The sequence below is a fragment of the Astatotilapia calliptera genome, chromosome 3 (genome assembly GCF_964374335.1).
Source record: "Astatotilapia calliptera chromosome 3, fAstCal68.1, whole genome shotgun sequence".
Classification (NCBI taxonomy): Eukaryota; Metazoa; Chordata; class Actinopteri; order Cichliformes; family Cichlidae; genus Astatotilapia; species Astatotilapia calliptera.
In genome coordinates this window covers 45,412,755-45,434,293 of record NC_137424.1, presented here as the reverse complement: position 1 = coordinate 45,434,293, position 21,539 = coordinate 45,412,755, and the positions used below count along the sequence as shown (strand labels likewise).

The 21,539-nt window shown below is 40.5% G+C and overlaps 1 protein-coding gene across 1 annotated transcript in view; it reads left to right on the top strand.

Annotated features, from left to right (window-relative positions):
- Positions 1 to 5,851: 5,851 nt before the first annotated feature.
- gal3st3 (galactose-3-O-sulfotransferase 3) overlaps positions 5,852 to 21,539 on the top strand; it is a 50,377-nt gene continuing 34,689 nt past the window's right edge. Inside the window, exon 1 of the mRNA XM_026162377.2 lies at positions 5,852 to 6,145. The gene's annotated coding sequence lies outside the window, so the exon portion shown is untranslated. The remainder of the gene's footprint in view (positions 6,146 to 21,539) is intronic.

Sequence of the window (21,539 nt, the reverse complement as noted above, 5' to 3'; positions counted from 1 at the left end):
AATTGTTTATTATCTTAATACAAATAAGAACCAGGGGCTACATGTCTTTGCAGGTTTAGTTTAGACTGTGTACAGCAGGTGAACAGTATGTGAAAGTTACATCCTTAAGAAATAGGAGGAGAAAAAAAAATAGTCCAGCCAATCCATCGACTGTTCACTGAAGCCTCATCAGACATGGTCTCAGTGGAAGGGTGGCTGTCAAGAAGGTGTTCTTAAGGAAGGGAAACAGCGAGAACAGGCTGAGGTGTGCCAAATTACACAAGAACTGGATTGAAAATCAATGTCAATAGTCTGGAGAACTATTCCTGAAGAGCACTTAGAGAAAAAGAGTTCACACTGCATTAAAGAATAAAGGTTTGCGTTCCAAATATTGACTTTTAAGCTCACCAGAGTTGTACATTCTCCGTTTTCACCTACATATTTCCTGTATGTTTGCTCATGTTTTGCTTTAATAAACCACTTCACGAATTTCTTGGTGAAATATAAAGAAATGAGGGCTTGATACTTTTGCACAGTACTTTAAATATTCAGTTTATTCTTCCAGAGATAAGGTGCTTTCTAATCTTCTGCCAGCAGCTGAGCTTTCTGACCCTCCTGTGGCTGCAGACACAAGTAAACTTAATATATACAGATGCCGCAGAAACACTTGAAGGCCACCAACAGAATCCATTCATCATATTGCACAGTCGAACAGCCTCGACCCACTGGGACTCCTTTAAAAAAGTTCTTTTTTAAACATCCTTATTGGTGTACAGTGAGATTTTAGAGGTTTTGCGGAAAACAGCAGCTTCTGCCAAGGGAAAGAAAGCCGTTACAGCCAGCAACAAGCTGCAAGAGGAAAGCCAGTGAGAGGTCCAGGCCTTCTTTATTGCAGTCAAATAAATAGGATTCATTACCGTGTTGAAAACGATGCTAGGATACTGCCCGACATGCTTCAGTGTGCATGTTTACATTTAATTTGTCAACCCTGGCTTCCTGTGTGCATGACATATCTTTAATGGCACAGAGAGCTGGGTTCACAGACACAGATTTCTAGAAGTGTCTGTGAGGCCATGCAGTGATTTGCATGAAAGAATCACGCCTGCTTTTAATATAGTGTGTCCTATGGGCATGAAGGTCACAGACATATAAAACATGTTACTGGAACATATAGCAGCCTCACTGACTGCTTTATGTTTTTACAAGAGTCAAAGAGTTCTTTTGGAATAGGGGTTGTATTTGCATACTTGTCAATGTAATCAGTGTAGTAATAACAACAGATCTCACATTTCCAGTTCAGGTGGACTGGAAATTACATACTCATCGCTGTTTCATTTTCACTTAGTGTTGTTTACCAGGTGATATCTGTTTTGAGTGCTAACCAACACCCATATAGTTTTATGTCAGCTGCTTCAGAGCAATCATCTCAAGACTTGTGTTGAACCGCTGTAGGTGTACACTGCAAAAACTCAAACTCTTTACCAAGTATATTTGTCTTATTTCTAGTCAAAACATCTCATTACACTTAAAATAAGACAAAAGCAGCTACAAAGCAACATTTCAAGACAGTGAATCTTGAAACTACAGACAAACTAGATAATTTTCACTTGTTTCATTGGCAGATTTTTTTCACTTAATATTTTGACTTGAAATTAGACAAATACACTTGGTAAGATTTTGAGTTTTTGCAGTGTAGTTTTTATTCTTCTGAATCTAACCAAATCGTTTATTGCTGTAACCTGTCAAAAAGCTGAAATCATGGCTGGTAAGCACACCACAAACACATATTATATACCAGCAACATTGTCCACAACATCACAACCTTGACTTATTTAGCCCGACAGCAGGAGCGTGGTGGGTCTTGTTAGTAGCGTGAGGGACCCTGAACAGGTCAAAGTAACGTCACGCACCATCCAGAGCGCCCTCCATGTCTGCTGATTGCACCCTGACAGCTCGAATGGAAGATGAAGTGAGGCGTGTCCGGGGATCTCTGCAAGCGGGCAGAGATTGTAAATAATTTAAAAATAAAGTACATGGTGCATGACTCTGTCCTGCCTCAGTTCTTTTCAATCTTTTGTGCCATTCATGGTGTGGAACACGATGGACATTTGCTTTGGTTCTGAAGTACTAAATATTGATAAAGTCAGGGTTTTTTTTAAGTTTTGTCAGTCCAGGCTGACCTGATTCTTGTCTACACAAATCAATAAAAGTAATTATACGAACAGATAAAATGTTGAATAATACTTTGCTGGTATCTCATTCTTAAGAAGCCTCTTTTGAAGCCTTTTGAATGTAATAAGTCATTTAACCATTGCAAGTCTTTAATATTTTTAATGCTCAAAAACAACCAGTTGTATCAAAGAAGAAAAAGTCTGTAAAGTTTTAGAAACATCTGTCCCTGCTTCCGAAATCACATCAAGCACAAACCATAAAAAGCTGCAGAGGAACCACAAGAAAGCGTCCAATCAATCAGAAAGCAGCCCATTAAACAATATCCATTCAGCACAGCGGTGTCATGCATTACTGCCGGTCCACAAACAAGCTAAAAACAATGAATTTATAATGCCAGCGGGGTGTTTAACAAGCTTCGGCCAATCTCTGCAGCTCATCACAAACAGGATCAATAGGAAGAAGCGACAGCGTTCCCTAATCAAAGTCTGCACTGTTCCTCACAAGAATAATAACCCGTATGGAGGAGGGAATACGCTGCAAACACAATAACTCATTAATTTATTACACACCCGAGTCCAGATCGTTACTCAGTCTGTCCGTCAGGATTCAGGAAGCATCCTTAACCTCGCCCCAAAAAATAGGAACGTAATACTAATAAAATCAAAGAGCGGTGGGATTTATTAGGAGGTAAAAGCCAGAAAGAGCCCAACTGTCCTTTAAATACACTACAGGTGACTCATTAGTGCACAGGAACACTGTAAGAACAGGATGGAAAATATGACGACTACTAAGTCTGAGACGTGTTTTTGAGTAACGGAGATAAAAAAAACAAACGTGACTACAAAAGAAGGGAGTGGAAATAAGTTGCAATACACAGTACAGGCAAAATAAATACAAACGAGAATAATAACTCATAAAGAGCCAGTTTAAGGAGACGGTAATGAGCGTGAGAAAAGAGGATCTATGTTTCTTAGTAAAGAGCGTTTAAAAGTTGACTTCAAATGGCAGGGGAGAGAGAGGCAGGGCGATAAAAATCGACGTGGGTCAGATTGTGAGGGTGTTGTAAACCTCCAGGGCCAACCAGGAAAGAGACGATTAACGGGACTCTGGAGCCAATTAGCACTGCAAGACTCACACGCGACACCATTAAAAAATAAATAAATAAAAGATCTGCTATCAGTACGATGACAATTTTATACCCAATGATTGTATTGGTTTTTTTTAAGAGAAGAGAGAAACAGCACCTCTAACAACAGTGATCCTTGATGCAGCATTAAAGCTTGTTTGGAACAGCACGGCCTGTTTTGTTTTCAAAAATGCTCGTACAGGATTCCAGGATGTCTCAGATTTATTGAGTCTGTTATCGCTCAGACTCTCCAAATGCGATGTATTCATCATTTCTCCAAAGCTCAAATGTTGGTGCTGAGCCTTTTTATTTCCACTGCTGTAGGATGAACTTTTTAGCAATTACCATTCCAAGCAGGAACGCAATCTGTTCGCGGTTCCTCGCAGACGCCAAAGAGCTAGTCTTTCCGAGTAACAATGAAAACCTACTACGGCAGTTTCTACTATGTCATTTCGAGGTGGAATTAATGGTTCTTTATCTGTTTCTGCAGGTTTTTAGCCACGCACTGTAAAAGATTTTCGATTTGCGTCCAGTTCTCCGATGCGCATAACCCAATCTCAATAAGTATGTAGAATAGAGTAGAATAGTAAAGGGAACCACAGTAGAGTTCACCACAAACAGGAAAAAACATGAAAGAAAACACCTAAGAGACAAGCACAGAGAATGGACTCCTAGCTGAGAGCTGTCATTGTTTCTAACACAACAAAGACGTTCTCTGTGTTACTTCTATGTTCCTGAAAGCAGAGGCTAAGCTGGAGGGCCGACAGCTCCATCCACATACTTTGACACTTCCTCCTGGATCACGGCACGCAGCTCTGTGCCGCTGCCTGTGTGACTGTGTTTTTCTCCCTCCCTGCCTAATGGTCGTGCTGTTAACAGTCTTCTAGCACTGCTTTATCTCAGTACGCTGACTTTCGGATTAGACAAGAACATCACATATTTTTCAAATCGCTCCCTGTTGTACCAAGATTTCTTATTTCATATTTTGGTCTGTTCATTTTATTTCTCTCTTAGGGGTGTGTATTTTTTTTTGTCCTAGAACAGAAGCAGCATGTATGTTAGACAACCCTGATGAGGATGATTGGAAGAGAACGATTGGATAGATCAAGTTATTCACCCAGCATGGTCACAGAATACAATCAGAACAACGTGTGAAAGTGATAACTCGAGTTTATGTTGCAACTGAGTCATTCTGTAAAAGGACTAGATGTTATTTATTTTATTATTATTTTTTTTATTAACCTTTATTTAACCAGGAAGATCCCATTGAGGTTAAAAACCTCTTTTTCAAGGGAGACCTGGCCAAGATAGGCAGCAGCAGATGTCTCACAGTTACAGAAATTACTCAAACACAGGCAGCAACAACACACATGCAACAATAAGTGAAAGAATACAAATAAAATAAAAATAAAATTCAATAAAATTCAAATAAAATAAAAAGTCAGTTAAAATGACAATCAATCTAATTGAAACAGTTGCATGTTATGGACTTGGCCTCAAGGATTCGTAGTTTAGATTTAAAATCACTTAATGAAATGAATTCAGTCATTTTCCATTCCTTTGTTCCCTGATAATGCGCCTGATAAGATCAAGACAAAAACATGATACCATAGAGCACTCCATCCAGACATAGAAACAAAATAGCAAGAAATGTTTAATGTTAAGGGCCTCTTGGATCAGAAATGTTGGAGGACACTTAAACGTGACAGTGGTCCCACTGCAGCAAAGATTAGTGATTTCCATGACAACTTGATTATCAAGGCTGAGATGATTGGCTTGTTACTCATGATGCCAGCAGAAAGTTGAGTCATGTAAACCTGTAAAAACACAAACAAACTTGTGCCCATACCCATATTTATGGTGTTTTGGAATGTCTCCATTAGACATGCTAAAACAAAATATATGACTCAGCTCATTTTGAGAGGGTTGGATGGGAACTGTAATTCACCGAGGGGTGTGTGTGTGCGTGTGTGTGTGTGTGTGTGTGTGTGGGGGGGGGGGGGGGGGATAAGTGTTGAAATAATGAAAAATAAATCTACTAAATGCTTGCATTCATTGCAATTAGTAACCTCAGTCATACTAAACACCCCTTTGTTATGAAAATGCTGTGAATAATAGATGAGGGAGGCCCCGTTCCTGGGGTTGCCTAAGGCCCGTGAATCACTAAATGCACCCCTGTTGACTGTAGATTTACATACGAGCTCTCTGTGAAGCCCCACTTCAAATTTAAATCAGCCTGCGTGGCATCACAAAAGCTTTTCACAGTGAACGGCAAGAAGCAACTTTACAACAGAGAGCGCGGGGTTAACGGAGCGCCCGGAGCTGGAGATACAATATTCGGGGAAACGTTACATAAGTATTACAATAATTTTCTCGTCACGGTCGAACGACTTTCCGTTAGGATTGTCCATGCGCGTTAATGTGCTCGTGGCGTGTGTGAAGACCATATGTGCTTGCTGTGAGCGCGCGAGCCGCCGCACAGCGTTCTCCGCGCGTCACGAACACACGAGCAGAGAGAGAGAGAGAGAGAGGAGAGAGAGAGAGGCAAACGCCTCTCGTTATGTAGCACGAGGAGTCGCTCGCGAGGACCATCCTCTTGACAGACAGCAGATCTGCAGCCTCACTGACTGCTTCACCTGAACAAGCCCCAAACAGTGCCGAAGAGAGCCAAGAGTGAAGGCGAGCAGGAGGAGCGGGAGGTCCTCCAATAAACCGAACAAATAAATTTAAAATAAAATAACGGAAAAAGAAGAAAGAAGGAGGAGAGGGGACAGGAGGCAGCCGGCTGGCCGGGACACGCAGTCCGCCTGAGGGGAGAAATCACCGCTACCACCGTCACATCACATCACAGCTCCGGAGATAACAAAGGTCGGTAACGGTGTAATAGCAGCATCCCTATCCTTACATGGCGGCGTTAATCCCCGTAGTAGCGCAGCAGTGGACGTGTCTGATGTGCTGTTTAAAAGGGAAAAAGGGGGATCGATGTGTCACAAGCGGACATTTGTAGACGATCATGTATGTTTCAATTGTGCCAATGTTCCGTTTTTCTCTCTCTGTGATCCTCACCGCTCCTCTGTGGGGACAATTACGCACCGATAGCTGCGCCAAAAGCGGATTTATGGCCACCCCCCCGCGCTGACACGTTTTCCTCAAAAAAAAAAAAAAAAAAAAAAAAGGTGTTCAGAGCCAACATGTGTATCATTTGGAAATGAGCCGCGGAGTGATTTCACTCCGGCACGACCCCTCAAAGCTATCCAGGCGTGCTGGTGCTGTTGTCGATCCAGCGGCGGAGAAGAACGAAGTTCTCACATACAAAGAGCTGAAGTGAAGCTGAGTGTTAAAAGCAATGAAGAGTGGACACGGTAACCACCGTCCGTGCTTTTCATGCCGTTTTTAACCTTTTGAAGTTTTCTTTTCTTTTTTCCCTCCCGGTTATCGCGTTCCCGCTAAACTCAGTCGCTGCTCTAACCCGTTTTTCCAGGTTAACAGATTTTTTTTTTCAACTGGTTAGATTTGCTTACATTTTACGCTCTCCAGATGTTGCAGATTTGTCCATTTTTTGAATAGATTAGATCACAGACCTGGCGGAAAAAAGGAATTAACATCGTCTTAAGTGTATACATGTGCATATAGGTGCTGATAGTATCTTCAAATAGCAACGCGAACTATGTTGATGACAAATATTTTCACATTCAGCTTTTTGTTCGAGCAAATTAATGTGCCAGTTAAGCGGGAAGCTGTGTTAAACTGTGTAATAAACTGGTGACAGGTAGCAGGTGTTGATGTTTCCTGCTCATCTCGAGTCTGATGAGTTTCTTTGTGGTTTTAGGAGGAAAATATCAGCTTGTGATTTCATGTCAGTGGACACACAGGTGCCAGTATTTTGCATCGTCATATGAAGATAACTACAACATGTATTTGCATGAACTGGACATGGAAACCTTCTTTTTCCACAGAGGTCTTTATTTTAGTCAAATCATATGGAATACTTGCAAAAAGGCAAAAACCAAAGCTGTAAATGATTTGTATATATATTTGTATATATATATTTGTATAATACCCCTTTTCTCCTCGGCCGGCTGACAGACCAGGAAAAGCACAAGCACAGTAAAACAGACCTGTTGTACTGCATACTTTGTGCATTGCCTCCATCTGGCAACAGAGCTCACTGCACTCAGCGGTGCGAACAGCGCTAGCTGCGCTGGACCATAAACCCAGCTTTAACCTGGAAAACCGGTCTGCTTGTTGACTGGTCGACATTGGGCAGATGCTTTCATCATCCGCTGCCAGCGACGTGCAGTCAGGATTTTGGAGAACTGCACGATAGCGCGTCCTGTCCGAGCTCAGACACTGTCGGACACATTAGCCTAAAACCAGCTATACACCGAGATGGAATCGGTGTATTTATCGCGATCTTCTCTGCCAGCGCCTCAAAGCTTGTCGGGATGATTGATTTCTCCTGTTCAGTCAGATTAAGAGAGTGTCAACACCTGTGCCGGGAAATTAATTAAACTTCACGCGGAGATTAACCGCGCGGGATTATCAGTGTGAACTCCTTCGTACACCCGGAGGAGAGGAGGGCAACTGTTAATGACAGACTATTTATACCTTTATTGAATCTAGCATGATGGCAGAATGATTCCAGCTGTTGCTGGAGCCTGTTCAATATTTTCCGTAACACAGATTTGCTTCTGTTCCATTAGTTGATTAGTTTGTTGTTGGCTGAAGTTTTTTCAGTCTGCTGCATCACTTACAGAGGTTTGTATTTGCCTTGTTGGAAGGAAATGCGCATTGTTGTCACTGTTGGTTCTTGAAGTGGCTCTTTACACACACACACACACACACACACACACACACACACACACACACACACACACACACACACACACACACACACATAAAATGTACTTTGGTTACATGTTAATGGGGTACTTCATTAATCTGACAGCTGACAGAAAATTATGGGCCACACTCAAAGCAAGTCAGTCCCTGCAGAAATCATTTACTTGGGTGTGGGAATAGAATAAAAAAGATTTAAAATAAACATGAAGAGTATCAGAGGAGGTGTCCCTATTTCAGCTCAGTCACTCAGTGAAATAGCTGTCACATCTAATGAATAATTCAAGTCATTTAGTAAGCTTAAAATGGGAAAAAAAACATTTGCAGGCTCCAGCTTGTCAAAATAAGAATTTGCCCCCACACCATTTTTTTTATTTGGTGCTTGTTTTTGACTTTTGGTCAGACAAAACAAGACATTTTAAAGCCATCAAATACTCCAGGAAGCTAGAATGGTGTTTCCCCCCTTTTCCCCATCAAGTAAAGCAAATAACCGTGGGACTCCTTTGTAAATGTCTCACAAAACAGAAATAATTCCCACATTTTCTGGGTTTTTGTGTCTTTTTAAGAGGCTTTGACAGCAGGTGGATGGACGGCCCACGTAAAATACTGAGAAATCTCATCAATCCTCATGCCGGTCCACTGCTGCTCCTTTTTGATCCGTGCGTCTACCTGCCTCCCCTCTGTCCGTCTGTCTCTCGCCTCCTCGTCTGTCTTCAGGAAGTAGGTTAGTGAGAAAGGAGGCGAGGTGACTTAATAAACCCCATCTCGCGGCAGGTCATTTACAAGCACGGACCTAAAAAGGTTCCTGACTTTCTTTCTTTCTTTTTTCTTCTCTCTGGTGTGCCCACAAGAAAGGCACAAGACCGAGTGATGAATGTGCACTCTGTTGGGAGAACAGCGATGCAGGGAATAACAATGGAGGTGAGGCGAGGTGGTGTTGATGGAGGGGGCAGGGAGGGATAGAACAGCGACACACTTATGAATAAACGCTCACACACTAACGTGCGGGCCACACCGGCCCTCTACAAAAAAACGCGAAGATAAAGTGCGCTGACTAAGATTCACTGCACGGCTGTGTTAAAGCTCATCACAAAAGTCTTTTTAGATGGAGGGTGCCCTTTAAAGGCTCTGAGAAAGGAGTTTATTTATACTGTAGCAGACTATGATATACTGCTCTGTGTCTGGCTGCTGCACAGTGTCCCTGAAAATGGTCGTTCTTAGGCCCCGAGCCAGAAAAGGAGAAGTCTTTGTTTACTGGTTCCCGGGAGGCGGAAAGAGTCAGACATGCTGGTATGTAGCATAAATTCCTCCATTTGTGTGAGATAGGAATTTCTAAAAGAAAGGGAGGAAAATAACCTGGAGAAGTAGGACGTGGAGTGTCTGCATACAGTATAATGCAGTTATTTTTTATTCAAATTTAACTCTGAGTGACAGAAATGCCTGCATGTACCCCGTCAAGCCAACAAAGATGACATTCTGGTGATGGGGAGAGGTGAAAAGGAGCCAGATGGTGATTTTAGGGTGAGTGGGGTTTTCAGAAAATGCAACAGTATCAGCAAAGCTTTGAAGGAAGGGGACAGTTAAGCATCGCAGAGCTCACACACTTGCACACACAGAGAAAAAAAAGGGGCAGAGAAAATCATACAGGAGGACAGATGGTGAGCGTTGTCTTTTTTTTCTTCTCTGTGCAGTTGGTATTGACAGGGAAGGGCTTTACGGGCACGCAGGTTTCAGGGGTGCAGGAGGATGCGGTGCTCACTCAGGTCTTCTTAATGTGCGTAAGCGGAGGTCATGACTGTGGTTTAAGACCGACTGTGAGCCTGAGTGATTAGAGCGCATGTGATTAAAAATGTACTTGTGGGCATCTCGGCTCACCGCGGAGAACTGAGGGAGTGTGTGTGCTTGCGCTGATTTAGCGATGTGTGGATGTTGGCCTGAGCGAGATTAATGCTCCATGTTAACAAACCTCTTGGTTTGACCCTGGCCAGCTGACACACACACACACACACACACACACACACACACACACACACACACACACACACACACACACACACACACACACACACACACACACAGACATGTATTCTCTCACGCAGACAGCATCCACTTGATCCCCTGTTAGGTTGATGCTGGCCTTGAGCAACCCTCCTTGCAGAAGCATGCATGCGCACACAGACACGCACAAACAAACATTGAAAACTGGCCAACTTTCAGCCACTTTGATGCATTAGTGCAAAGGTACATTTTCTCCTCATTGTGGCTCAGGAGCAAATAGATTTTGATGTGCAGGCATGCACCTTATTTCAGATTAGAGGCTTTACTGGATACAAAAATGGAGGGTGTAGAGTTGAAAATGCCCTCTTGTCACCCCCCCGTGGTGCCGCATATCATTGATATCCCTGGTTGTGATTGATTCCTTGGGGGAGCCTGCTAGATGAAGAAGAAGAGACATCAGTAATTTGTTGTATAATTGTTAGAGAGCAAAGACTTCACAATGAAAAATGAATGCTAGAGCGCTCTTTATTGCTTGTCACAAAACGAGACAGGCTTTTATCCCGGTTCCCTGTCATGTGTGGTTCTGGCTGCTGATGCCAGATGAAGACAGATGGGCGAGGGTTTTTGTCGGGGTTTGGGCCCGGCTCCAGGGAGCTGCCCTTGGTACGAACGCTTTCATCTACTTGTAGATGTCCGATAGCCAGATACCAGCAGACCCTGGATTAAAACGGTCTGGGCAGAAAGATTATGGGAGCAAAGTCCTGTATCTCGATGGCCCTGCTGTTCCGCACAACACGAAAATGCATTATTCATTATTAATACAGAGAGCATCTTGGTCTGGGTGCTGTTGTTATTGTCGGGCAAACTTCTACGTAGCAGAGTCCTCCCTTTTCCAAAGTCCTGACCTTGAATTTTTTTTCCATTCAGACACTCTCTGCTCTTTAGACTTTTGGAAAGTGTTTGAGTGAACCAGAGCCTGAGGTTGTTTTTTTCTCAGTACTATGAATAGCACCATGACTAATCTGACTGGGGTAATAACAACATTTAAGCTTTCTTTATTGCGCTATTCAGTCAGAGCGTATACGGTGCAGGGGACACCATGAGGTTAACTTAGAAATATGCAGATTTTCATCAATTTACCCAAATAACACAAATATTTTAAATTTCAAAATACAGTGATGATCAGGCTTTCTTTCTGATCAAAGAGCCCTGTCCTATATTTTGACTGATATCTAATTGTGTTTATTACAGTTATCATTACAATGATTCTGTGTGAGAATATAAATGAAATCAATGTTATTATAATGACAACCATCCTCGAGTAGGAATAATTTGGGGTGGTTTCCAGTTTAACTACCATGAGAGGCACAAACCCCTCATCTAGCAGCTGCTGATGCTCTCTAAGCTAATTGCAGTGATCACATGGTGCAACACCAATCAGCCACAACATTAAAACTTCTAATGTTGCATAGCGCTGTGTAGGTCTCCCTCATGCTACTGTAATCTCTGACTTGTCAGTGTGTTCAGTTCCTTTGGTGTCTGTTTTATTATTGTAATGAATAGTGACTGATGGTAATTGAGAGCTATCTGTTGTACGTGTTATTATCTGATAAGATTGATGAGTGCACGATGAAGCAAGAATCAAGGGTATGTGAGGTAATCTGAGTTTAAAGTTCGTCGGCGTCATGAAGGTGGCTCTCATTTTATTTGGCTAACATCACCATGGTAACTTGTACTGAAAACATAACCTGGTCGGGAGGTTATGTGTCTTGCTGCAAGACCCAATTTGAGTGAAGTTTAGCTGTAGGACAGATTCTCTAGAGCAGTGGTCTCCAACCTTTTTTGCGCCACGGACCGGTTTATGCCCGACAATTTTCTCGGACCGGCCTTTAAGGTGTCACAGATAAATACAACAAAATAAAACTAGTACCGGTACCGAAATAAAGAAGATTTATTCATAACACACGTGAAAAGACCAAGGAAAACCGAGTTAACGATAAAAACGATAACAAAATAACGCTGAAAACCGATAAAAACCCTGAAAACCATACATTTCACACCTGAGCCTCAACTCTCGCGGCCCGGTACCAAACGACTCACGGACCGGTACCGGACCTCGGGGACCGCTGCTCTAGAATACTTTGGTATAGAGAGGAGTTCATGGTTCACTCAATGACTGCCGAAATCATCACCCCTCCACCACCGCACTGATAGTTGTTATGAGGTTTTTGTGCTGATATGCTGTGTTTGGTTTTCTCCAAATGTGGTGCAGTGCATCATGGTCCGACATCTCCACTTTGCGCCCTTGTCCAAAGGACATTGTTCCAGAGTTTTTCTGGTTTTGTTCAAATGCAACTTTGCAAACCTAATCTGAGCTGCTGGGATTTTCTTTGAGAGAAGAGGCTTTCTCCTGCAGTTCTTCCAAACAGCTGAGCCCTGTAGAGTTTGACATGCAGCTCTTGGGCTTTTAGCAGTTTCTTTGAGCATTGCACGAATCTGACCTCGGGGTCAATTTGCTGGGTCGTCCACTCTTGCGAAAAGTCTCCATATCAGCAATCTTTCCAAGAGTGGACTTCTTGCTTTTATAGAGGTGCTCACACTTATTGATGATCAGTCAATCAAGTGCATTTGATTCACAGCACATGGCTTCTACTTACCCTCTTTATTTCTATAGAAGCAGGGCAGCAAAGAGTCCTGAGAAAACGTCCTTTTTCACATCACTGTATTCATGGCTCTCATTCAACATTCATGCCACGTGATCGCAAAGGGCAGAAGCACAACTGTGGGTTATGCAGTTATAAGTTCATCCTTAATCTTGGAAACACCATTGCACCTTTAGTAACTCTTCTTGACCTTTCATTTTTTACATTGCATAACCTTAATTAGCAACAAACAAACATGGATGTAACATCTGCTCAGTAAAAATGGATGTTTTAGCATACTTTCCAAAAATAAAGTGAGGTGCTCAGGTGATTGAAAAGCAAACGACGAGCTACTAAATAGTATATTTTTTCCCAACAAACCAACACCAAACATAGCTGTAACTGGTTGAATCTACCAGGTTATGATGAAACTTCTAATTCTAATCAAGATGATCAGATTAGAGGTTTTGCCATAATCAGATTATTTCTGCCAGTGGGATGAATGTGAGCTGCTGGCACAAACTCATAACAGGCTTTACCTTTATTTTGTTTTGAAATTGATTTCTGTGGAACTTCAGCCAACCTGAAGTGAAACAAGGTTAGATACAGTGGGTTTGGGTACTCTGGCCCTTGATGGCAATTCTGATTGAAAAAGCTGGGCGGTGTACTTACATCCTGTCGTTGCCCTCCAAATAGCTCGGTTCCCATGACCTTGGATGAAACGGGAAGCTTAAAGTGCCCATAAAGCCACATAAAACAGAGCATAAGAACAATGATAATGGCCGGTGAGAGCACACTGTGGTGGCTATTAACTCCGGCAGGCCATTCGATATGTTATCTATAGAATCACTGGCTCGACTTCAGCCAGAAAACAGATACTCGAAACTGAATATCGCTTTTCCACACTAGCGAAGAGCTTCATCACAGAGAACTCCCGATGCCACGAACTAAAGAAGTATCGCAGCGTGTGTTGAGGGACTTACAATATATTTCACTTTGGCTCAGTTTGAAAAAAAAAAAGAGAGCTTCTTTTCAATAGACTGGATCCTATTACCTCTTATTCATTAGGCTACAAGGAGCAAGATGAGGCACACGGATCAATAGAGGACACCTCCGAGGGCCGAGCAGTGCTGACAAACACACGGCTATTTATTGCTGAACACTGTAATAGTTTGATGATGATAATCCATTTTCAGCTGATGTCAGTGCAAACAATTATTTTTTTCAGCGGATTTATTTCTCACTGTGTTGTGCTGTTTATTTTACCCGAGGAAAGTATTTTATTGTGCAGCTTGAATTATTGAAATTCGAATATTTGTTTAAATTTCTCGTTCTTTTTGATTAAGAACCACAGGGGGAATAAAGACAGTTTTTTTCTGTTTTCTTTAGACTATTCTCGTCTTATTTTTACCACCTGCCTTGCACCTCTTTCATCCTGAAACAATATGTTTGGTCTAATAAAGAGGAGGAACTTAATGAGTGTGCTGAGCTGCCCAGGCAGGCAAGTAAAAGCCTCCGTGAAGTGCTAACGATGTTTCTTCCGGAGGCTGCCGGTGTCAGGTTAGAGGCGGGCTCTTACACACTTTGACTCCTTTTACCTGTGTGTTTGGGTTTTTAATCATGAGGTCTGCTTACCTGTGTGTGTGCATGTGCCTTATTTATTCGCAGCAGCATCTGTGCGCTGGTGTGTGCATTACGTGGAGTTACAATGCACAGGGCTGCCCGCCCCTTGGGGATTCTGGTGTGGACCCTTAATTAATCCGTTTTCTGGCCGGAGGGCCTCTGTTATTAGGCTTTTACAGAGAAACTGGCTGAGTCCTAACAGCACGATCTCCGAGAGCACAACACTCACACAGCTGTGCTTCCAGCAATGTGAGGACAGTTCACATAATGAAATGTTTTCCATAACTTCTAACAAATACCCTTAAAGAGTGATAAATCAGTTCAAGTTTAAACAAAGTGGATTAGCAGCAAAGCGTCAGCTGCCCATCCTTTCATATGATCAGCTTGCATATGTAACAAAACTTATGCTTAAACCTATGGCTGTAAAAATGTATATGGATGGACCTGCGGGCTGTCTTTCAACCTGGTGCCACCACCTTAGGTTATCACTCAACATAACATTTTGAAATCGCTGACTTTCAAGTTAGTTCATAATTAGAGATGGCACGATACCACTTTTTTATGTCCGATACCGATATCATAAATTTGGATATCGGCCGATACCGATATGAATCCGATATAGTGTGTTTTTTAATTAAAACTGTTTTTTTAATATCTTGCTGCATTTTGTATAAGTTCAAATTCAAGTTTAAAAAAACAAACAAACACTAAAGCTATTCTGTTATACCTGTATGCAAAAATATACTGCACCCAAAATATTTCATAGTTCAGCAATACTGATCAATCTAATGAACTTAAACCTGCTCCATCCTTCTTATTCTGGTATTTTAAAGAGTAAGCAACCTAATTAATAGGGCTGCAAGCTCCCAGCCAAAAAAAAAAAAAAAAAAAATAGGGAACCATCAGCCACCAGCACAGATGGTACCTTCACAAAGGAAAAAGTACTATAGCTTACTAGGGTATATTAGACTTAACAGTTACTATATACAGTAATGGACTTCTATACTTTTTACATCAGATTAAAATTTGGGTGTAAGATTCAGATAATTATTTATTAAAAGCTAGACCTTTTAAATGAGAATAAGAAAGAGAAGTATGTCTTTGTGCCCCCTTTTCCCTGTTCATGCCCTATCGGCCCCCCTGGCTAAACTTTGCTAGATCCGCCCCTGCACAGTTACCAGCGTCAGCTACGCAGAAAAAGATCCTGGAGTAGAAAGTAATATTAAATAAATTCTAACAACAGCTTATCAAGCTTAAACGTGCTGCTGTTGTTCAGCTGCTGGTTTTCTCTTTCTGGCGCGAAGTGGGCCAAAAACAAACAAGAGAGACAGACTCGCGACAGAAAAGCCGATCAGCTGATCATTGATCAGTTTCATGATTGAAGTAGCAGCAGGAGAGGGAGAGAGAGAGAAGAGGCAGTCGCTCCATATATCGGTTGTTAAGCTTAACACGGGAATGCTTTACAAACATTCAGAGATGTACTTACACACCTGCTTTACTTCTCTGGGATAACTTTGTCGGAGATGAAATGACAGTTTGGTAGTGAGGCCACAAATGCTGAACCAGACAGCAGGTCTCACACACCACAGCCGCTCTATCACATGATGCATACTGCTCCGACGCGCTAGGGTTATGAGCCGAGTTACGCCATGTCGCAAGTTTTGTGAGGTGCTGTCGTGATATTTAATGGATCGGATTACATTTTTTATTTCTCTCCGATATCCGATCCAGTAATTTAGATCAGTATCTATGAGGCGCCTTGAGGCGACTTTTATTGTGATTTGGCGCTATATAAATAAAATTGAATTGAATTGAGTATCGGACCGATACTTAATATCGGATCGGTCCATCTCTATTCATAATACCATATTTCAGTTAGCCCGATGACTGTTTACATGCTGAGTGATTTTTTTGATGACAGACTGCATATGTTGTGTTACTGGATCTCATCTTACCCAGTTTGTATAATAAGGAATTAACAAACAAAAATCACACTTGATGTTTGTCTTCTTTGACTTCTAAAACTCAACCTTTCCTCAAAAGTTAAGCTTTAGTCCTGCTTCAACTCTTTCCCCCATAAAGATAAGAAGATAAGAAGATCTGGCGACCTTTACACCTCAGTATATATCAATAATAGACGTCTAACTATTCGATCCGATCACCAACAGAAAAGTTTATTCATTTTTTCCGAGGGTAGCTGCTCAGGCTCTCTAACTTCTGTGGCACACCTGCTCATTTTATTTTGCAAGCAGGTTTCAATATGACCAAAGACAGCCTGAGTGTTTGCAGGCTGTCAGTCTGGGGCCACCCCCTACACCTGTGTTCTCACAAACAGTTCAAGTTAGAAAAACGAAAACTTTCCTTTAAGCGTCGCCATCAGCTGCACACCCCATATTTTACCACCTTGCCCCACTGAAAATATCAGCACTACATTACTGTGACACTATGTGATACACATACACTCAAAAAAATGAAACGTTGGCTTTAATTAAAATTATTTTGTCAACAGGTTCCATGAAATTGCATTATGTTAGTTTAAAGCAAAAATCTTTAGTTCATCTAATTAAAAAAAAAACTACTTAAGATTAACAAGACATATTTAAGACTAACTAAATCAAGTTATGTTGTATGAACATAGATGATATATTTGCAGGTTAGATAGTTTAGATTAGTTACTTCAACACATTTCTTATTTGTGGCAGTAAAATGTTAAATTTAAGTTAGATTAATTCAAATATTATATTTTCAGCCACCTTGTGCTTTACTAATTAGTTTTACATAAATCTATTTTGTCAACAGGTTTCACACAAATGAATTAAGTACATCCAACTTATTTTTTAAAATTTCTTTTATTGCCAACACATTCAGTGAGCATTTGTGTAAAACCGGTCCGAAACAAAACACGACAGCTCATTAGGGTTAGTAATTAACAGTATGTAGACAGATGCAACACCAAGACTTTAAATTAAATGTCTGTATCTGCCAGAAATAGAAGAAAAAACAAACAAACATTGAAGACCACATAACACATTGATAAGATGACACTTGAGTTATGCACATGTGATGCTAGTAAGGTCTGTGAGTGTTTTTTTCTTTTAGTGTCTAAAATGGATAGCAAAGTTGCTATTTGCAATGATTGCTTAGGGTCAGTCCAGTAACACAACGCCAATGAAGTGCTTTCCTTTAACAATGCAAAGTGAAGTGTCCACCTCAACAGCCTCAATTTAAAAAAAAATTAATGTAATAATAATAATAATAATAATAATAATAATAATAATAATAATAATAAATAGTCCACTGATATTAGCAATCAAAGAAATTCTATCACTATCCCAAATAAAACTTTAATAAAACATGCCAACATTATGGTCTAACAATAAAACAGCTTGTCAGCGTTCAGTTTTTTTGCAACAGCACAGCAGTAACCATTTAACACTCGCCACTGTCAACATTTATTTTACCAGTGTTTGGGCAAAAAAACTCGAGTTGTAAACATTTTAACATGGAAACAATTGTTTGTCTTTAAAAGTCCACAAAATATACATTCATCCTGCATTCCCAACTTACCCTTATTCTTAGTATGTATTGCAATTACCTTTACAATGCACACAATGTAACACAAACTGAATATGAACATATTTCCACCTCATAACAATATGCCTTGAACGCTAATATACACACCACCCTTCAACATTTCTGGTGCAGTATCATCTCTCAATTAAATCTTTTAAATCTCAATACTTTTGATTGTCTCTTACTAGCCCCCCACAAGAGTAAAATCTCTCAAATTGTAGTAGTTTACAAACTTTTCAAAATGTTCTAAATTTCTCTTAAATGTAATTTTCCCTTTATCTGTCATTTACAAATTACCATTTTATTCCCATTCAGCCTCCGAAAAACTTCTGTCCATCTGACAGAACATTCATCATCCAAATTAAGGGTTGGCTTATTCATTCAGTGTATTCTTGAGCAACTGTACCTTGGTCAAGAGTATGCTGACATACAGATGAAGGAAGAGCTTCTGAAGTACTTCAAAGAAAGCTTTCAGTCTCGAGGTTAACTGAGATTCAGTGCATATATCCCACCCATTAAGAGTGCACATGCAGAGGCCAGGTCTTCCAGGTCATGCAGGACACATGGTAGATGGTTATACCCACATCGGCTGGAGGAGTGCTGGAATCAGCTCTTTCGATGGTAAAGATAGCATGGGTAATTTGTTCCAGCTCCCTCTGAACAGCTGTAGCTTAGACACAAAAACATAGAAAAATGGCGTCCAGTTTTTAAAAAAAAAAGAAAAAAGAAAAAAAAAAGGGCCAAAGCTACCCTTTAATGAAGTAAACACAATATTAGGAACATGCACCCCAGTGCGCCACTATTTTAGACTACAGATTCAACAATAAATATACATAGTTTGGGTATACAAGAAGATTCCCCAAAACATTTAAACAGGTTCCATGCAAATTACAACAACAACAACATTAGAACATGCAACAACATTAGTTATTCAAAATTTGGTTTAATACAGATAAAAAACTAAACTAAAATTACCAACCAATTATTCTTTGAAGAGGATGCTTGGGTCTTCATTCAGGTAAAAAGGTAGTGCCCTGAGGACACACTCCCTCCCCTTTTCAATAGTTTCCTTCTGTAGAGAGTGGCAGGGATACAGGAAGAGAAAAGAGAAGTACTTTAGGATGACACAAACTCACATTATACGCAAAATGAATGACATATCCACTGCACAGATAGTAAGCATGGCACAGGAAGACTGTAAATAGAGGTGTGAAAGCAGTAAAATGGATATGCACACATGCATGCCTGCGAACACAAACTGTGCGCCTATAAGTAAAACAATGTGTGTTTGAACAGTTACACCTTACTGAGCTATCAGTTTGTATTTGTTTATAGTTATTTCTATAGATTAAAACAAAAACACTTGTCACCAAGTGTTTTTGTTTTAATCTATTAATGTCTACATACATACATAACAGGTCTCATATAGTTAAAAAAGAAGTTGACCAGCTGCAGGCTCAGCAGCACTTTCAGATAAGAAGAATATGAAAAATTGTTTGGTTCTTAAGGTTGACTGATCTTAATACCTTTAACCAGCTGGTTTGCCAACATCCAACTTTATTTTTCATTATTTTTTTATCCTTCTGTAAATATTGAAGAGTTATCATGTCACTGCATTATGATTAGATTTGAATATATATATTTTTTAAATTCAGATGAATCACAAAAACAGCTGTTTTTTTTTTACAGATGTGTGCTCCTCACAGCGCAGCCACTACAAACGGGATTTATAGAATATGATTCTGGACATAAAACAGAACATAAAGCATTTAAAATGAGCTCAGTCTTTAACATTTGCAGCAGTAAAATTAATCGAGAAAGCATTTTTCTGCAGAATAATAATTTTTACTTTGGTTATTTTATGAACACAATTTTTCAGAAATCCAGTTTTATGTGTACTGAGGTGGGTTTATTGTTTAGTTTCATAAAGGAACAGTTTGAAAAATCCACCACTAATAATAATAACTAGTTTTTGTTAATATAGTTTTTAATTGACTAAAGAAGTAATACCATCTTATTATTCTTCAGCAGGAAGGAGTGCAGACATGCAGCACAAATAGTGTGTTTTATTGTGATTTTGTTTGGTGTATGTGTGTTTTGGGGGCAGTCATGCAATTCGATTAGGAGCATGGTATCAGATACCTGAACCATTCATATGATCGAGCTTGCAAATACAGCTTAACTTATTTGAAAGCAAACATTAAAAAAATAAATGTATAGGACAGCCTGAGGGTTTACAGGCTGTCAGTCTGGGGCCACCCCTACACCTGTGCTATAGGTTCTCACAAACAGTTCAAGTTAGTTTCAGTCTGCCTGACAAGTTGCTTCGTTTATGCCCTGAGGCTCACGAGACTGCTTTTGTCATGTGAATGGATCTCGTGTGACACAATCTTTATAATAAGGTATAGAAAAACGAAAACCTTCCTTTAAGCAGCTGCACACATGTTTTACCACCTTGCCCCACTGAAAATGTCAGCACCACATTACTGTGACACTTCGTGTTCGTCTTCTCTGACTTCTGAAACTCAAACTCCAGTCAAAAGTCAGACTTTTGTCCTCAGCTTCTGAAAATATCCTCTGCAAGAGCACAGACACACAAATACAGGAAGACTGTAAATACAGGTGTGTAAGCAAAATGGATATGCACACATGCACAAACTGTGCACAGCTAATAACCTCAAAAACGAATGCAAACACACTTTGTCAGCAGCTTTCAGTGGAACGTTTTCTGTCCCTGGTCTGTACAAAAATATTAAAGTAAAAAACCCCAATATGTCATTCTAACAATAACACCTGTGTTACAGTAAAACAGTATCTTATCTGAGCAGTGAGCCCTTTTGCTTCATTTCTGTTCAAGTTTCATGTCTTTTTTGTGTATTTCCTGGTTTATGTGCTTGATCAGATCATTACTTCAGTTTTAAGGTTGAAACCTTTTGGAAGTAAACCTATGGTGGTTAGAGCTGCAGTGTATTTTTAGTTTCCTGTGTTTCAGTTTCGACTGCTTCCCTCGCGTTCCCTTGTATCTTGTCAGCGTTTGTCTCGTTAGGCGTGTTAGGCTCGATGTCATGCTATTTTGGCCACTTCCCTTGGACAAAGACACTTGGAAAAAGTCTCTGTTTGGGATCCCTGTGCTTCTGTTTAAGAGTTTGGATTTTGCCCCCTGTGTTTATGGACTTATTCACTCAACCTAATTCATTTTCCAGTTACTGGTTTGTCTGTGAGTCCTGGGTCCATTTTTTTTCATGACACTTGCTTCATGACAGTTATTGCTGTTAGCTTCCTTATGGCTAAGACCAGAGTCATTACTCAGTTGCTGCTGGTAACACTAGTGACGTTCATTTACAGTTCTTTTACATAAAAACTGAATATTTTACGCAAATCCTCACGTGCATCATTATAAATGGCAGGTACATTTACATTGAGTGCCATATATGTCCCCTGATGGTTCATTGAGTCGCTGGTGTTACCATGTGTTTGTTTTTTTGTTACATCAAATAAAGTGTGTCATTCGATAGTTATTTTACATACATTCAATTTTGTTACACCTAAAGGTGAAGGATTACATCGCTAAACTTCTTTCAATTTTC